This window comes from Citrus clementina, unplaced genomic scaffold (genome assembly GCF_000493195.1).
Source record: "Citrus clementina cultivar Clemenules unplaced genomic scaffold, Citrus_clementina_v1.0 scaffold_6, whole genome shotgun sequence".
NCBI classification, from domain to species: Eukaryota; Viridiplantae; Streptophyta; class Magnoliopsida; order Sapindales; family Rutaceae; genus Citrus; species Citrus x clementina.
Window position 1 is genome coordinate 2,870,961 of NW_006262139.1, and position 4,590 is coordinate 2,875,550.

The following is a 4,590-nucleotide window of genomic DNA, read 5'->3' on the forward strand; positions in this document are numbered from 1 at the left end:
TCGCGCGATGTGCGCCAAACTGATCTGCAAAGTTTTGGAGTTGGAAGATAGTTTCAAGGTTACTCCTAAATTTAACAAGCGGATGCTTTTAGTGCTCTTCTTGGTTTCTTCCACAGTCTTACCATCACCAAAATCTGAATGACAATCTGCATGCCATCTCTATATTCCCAACGGTTTGGATTGTGATCGACGATTTCACGGTTCACGTGCCAGCAGATTTAGATTTAGCGAATCTTGGCTTTAAATTTAGGAGAATTGAGACAAAAATTCATATTTGAGAATGAATATTAGGGGCGGTGCTTTTTGTTTTGATTTTCTTTTTTTTTTTCACTTCTACAGTGACATTGAGACCTAAGGAAAATGTTTTTTTTTTACCGCCTTTTACTTTCAAGAAAAGGGAAAAATAGATAATATAAAAAAAAATTGAACTTTTTTGCTATTGATGGTGCCATAATTGTTATAATATTGATTTTTTTTTTTTTGCTTTTGATTTGACCTTTAACCTAATCAACTCAACCAGACGATATAAGATTTGGGTAGAATTGGGTTAAACAAGTTTATTTAGTTAAGTTGGATGGATTTTATCTCAACTCATTAAAAAGTAGACTAGGTTAGATTTTCACTAACCCTATCCAATCCAACACATGCATGCCCTTATATCATTCTATCTAAATTGTAAAATGCCAATAATCCAACTCTTTAACTATTTTCACATTGGATTTAAGTTAAGGCAATTGACCTAAACTAAATAACCTAAATTCCAACTAAATGTGAAATAAGACAATAAATTTCTAAACCACACATATGACTCGTAGATTGAAGGTAAAAGGGGTAAATTAGCATGATAAGTAAAAATTGGTCTGAGAAATTAAAAAAATAAAAAATAGAAAAAATAAAAGTGGAAATTGACATTAAGTATGAAATGAAATGAAAGATTTGTAATTCACACTTGGAAATAGTAAAAAAAGGGAAAATGAGTAAATTAAAGTTGGAGTAGTAAATTAGAAGAAAAAATTGCAAACAAAATAAAAACTTAAAAAAATGAAATAGAACTTGTAAATTAACATTAACTATGAAATAAAACAAATAATTTATAAACCCCACGGAAGACCAATAAATTGATGGAAAAAAGATAAATTAATGACAGAGTAGTAAATTAGAAGAAAAAAGTGTAAAGAAAATAAAAACTTGGAACAATGACTTAAAACTTGTAAATTGACATTAAGTGTAAAATGAAATAAAAAATGCGTAAACCACACATAAATTTAGTAAATTGATGAAAAAATTGGTAAATTAATGATGGGGTTGTAAATTAGAAGAAAATGGTGTAAATAAAACAAAAATTTAGAAAAATGACATAGAACTTGTAAATTGACATTAAATTTGAAATTGAACAAAAATGTGTGAACCACACATGCAACTAGTAAATTGATGAAAAAATTGGTAAATTAATGATGGAGTTATAAATTAGAAGAAAAAAGTGTAAAGACAACAAAAACTTAGAAAAATTGATTGAAAAATGGGTAAATTAATGATAGAGTTGTAAATTAGAGGAAAAAAGTGTAAAGAAAATAAAAACTTAGAAAAATGACACAGAACTTGTAAATTGACATTAAATTTGAAATTGAACACAAAATGTGTAAACCACACATAAAACTAGTAAATTGATGGGAAAATGGGTAAATTAATGATAGAATTGTAAATTAGAAGAAAAAAGTGTAAAGATAACAAAAATTTAGAAAAATGACACAAAACTTGTAAATTGAGATTAAGTGTGAAATAAAACAAAAATTATGTAAACCACACATAAAATTAGTAAATTGATGGAAAATGGGGGTAAATTAATGATGGAGCTGTAAATTAGAAAAAAAAAAGTGTAACGAAAACAAAAACTTAGAAAAATGACTTAAAACTTGTAAATTGACATTAAGTGTAAAATGAAACAAAAAATGTGTAAATCACACATTAAATTAGCAAATTGATGGAAAAAATGGGTAAATTAATGATGAGTTGTAAATTAGAAGAAAATGGTGTAAACAAAACAAAAACTTAGAAAAATGACATACAACTTGTAAATTGACATTAAATTTGAAATTGAAAAAAAAAATATGCAAACTACACATAAAACTAGTAAATTGATGAAAAATGAGTAAATTACTAATGGGGTTGTAAATTAGAAGAAAAAAGTGTAAAGATAAAAAAAAAAACTTAGAGAAATGATATAGAACTTGTAAATTGACATTAAATTTGAAATTGAATAAAAAAATGTGTAAACCACACATAAAACTAGTAAATTGATAGAAAAAAATGGTAAAATAATGATGGAGTTGTAAATTAGAAGGAAAAAATGTAAACATAATAGAAACTTGGAAAAATGACACAGAACTTGTAAATTGACATTAAGTGTGAAATAAAACAAAAAATGTGTAAGTCACACATAAAATTAGTAAATGGATGAAAAAGAGGGTAAATTAATGATGGAGTTGCAAATTAGAAGAAAAAAAAGTGTAAAGAAAGCAAAAACTTGGAAAAATGACTTAAAACTTATAAATTGACATTAAGTGTAATATTGAATAAAAAATGTGTAAATCACGCATAAATCTAGTAAATTTATGAAAAAAAGGGGTAAGTTAATGATGGAGTAATAAATTAGAAGAAAAAAAATGTAAAGATAACAAAAACTTAGAGAAATGACATAAAACTTGTAAATTGACATTAAGTGTAAAATGAAACAAAAAATGGGTAAACCACACATATAATTAGTAAATTGATGGAAATTGGAGTAAATTAATGATGGAGTTATAAATTGGTCTTTAAAATTGTAAACAAAACAAAAACTTGTAATAGGTGGATAAAAATTATAAATCGACATTAAGTTGTAAATAACACATTAATCTTGTAAATCACATGTAAAACTAATAAATGCAACTTGCAACTTAAACACAAAAGGGTAATTGCCTGCTACTTAGGTAATAGGTTATCTACAATTAATGGTGGAGATTTTTCATTCAAATCTAACAGTTCACATCCCTTACGGTATTGATGTCGTAATTAAAATTACGGCATCATAGAATGACCTCAATCAACAATCATATCATCTTAAAAATACTATTTTTATACATGTCTCAGTACATTATTCTTAGAAGATAAAATCAACTAAGTTAGGTATAACTTATTTCCACCAACATATTGTATTTTTTATTGGATAATCAATGAGAACTATTATTTTTGTAACTACAATTTAACTTTTTTTATTGTATTCAACCCTCAAAATTAATTTTTTTTGGTAATTAGTTATTGAAATTGGTACTGTAAAAATATCATTCATTGGTGGCATGTACATATTATTTTTTATCCACGTTCATCTATTTGATGGCCACGGTTGCTTAGAAAAGCATAGTTATGGAAACTAGTTGGAAAAAGAGCATTTCCAGCATGAGTATTAGCGACAGCTAACAACTACTTGGGCCATTCAAAAAATACATTTGCAACAACATGATACTTGTTACAACTGTATGTGGCCGCCAAAAATACTATTTTTCTTGTAGTGTGTACACATCTCTCAATTTTCATATCTCAAATTTTCCCAAGAAACAAAGACTCAATTTTTTCAACCAATGGCTTGCACAAAGCAAACCGCTCGCAAGTCCACTGGAGGAAAGGCACCGTGAAAGTAACTAGTAACCAAGGCGGTAAGGAAATCTACACTAGCAGCCGAAGAGTGAAGAAGCCTTCATGAAATGGTGAATGATGTTTCGGTTCAAATACAAATTGTATTTGATAATTGATAGATAAGATACATGAGATTTTTTTCGAAAAATGAGTTTTATGAGTTATGAATTCTTGTAATCTTTTTATGGATATATAATGATTTATGAGATATGCTGTGAGAAATGGGTTTTATGAATTATATATGAGTTCATAAATTTTCATCTTGAATGATGCTTCCAGTAATTCTTGATTATGGATTATTTAGTTTGATTTAATTGAATGGATTATAAATGATACTTTATTTATGTTAATATTATATTTATGGTATCTAATGTACGTATAAATTCATATCCACTGTAAATAAAATTAATATTCAGATATTTATGTATTCAATTCCTAGGGAAAATAAAATAATAATATATTTTATTTAATTCTAGTTAAAATTAAATAATAGTTAATATATTTGGTGCCAAAATAATTTTTAAAACAATTTTCAATTCAAGCTACAATATATTGTTAAACAAATTTCATTTCCCGCCAAAGATATTTTAAATAAATTTTCAATAATTCCGACTAAATTAAAAATTTAAAACATTAAATTAATTAATATAAAATTGAAAATAAAGTCTCAAATATTTCCTAGTAAGTTATTTTCATATTTCTTGCCTAATTTAATTCAATAATTTCTTCTTTTTATAACAGAATATAAATCATACATTGAAAGTGTTAATGCATAAAATTTTTTCATCAATACGATTATGATAGAATTGTGACAGATAATACATCATACATCACCATGAACATATTAAAATTCATTATCTTATTTTTTGGATAAGACCGTCGCTTAACAAAATGGCACATGGTGCATGACTCGTAAAA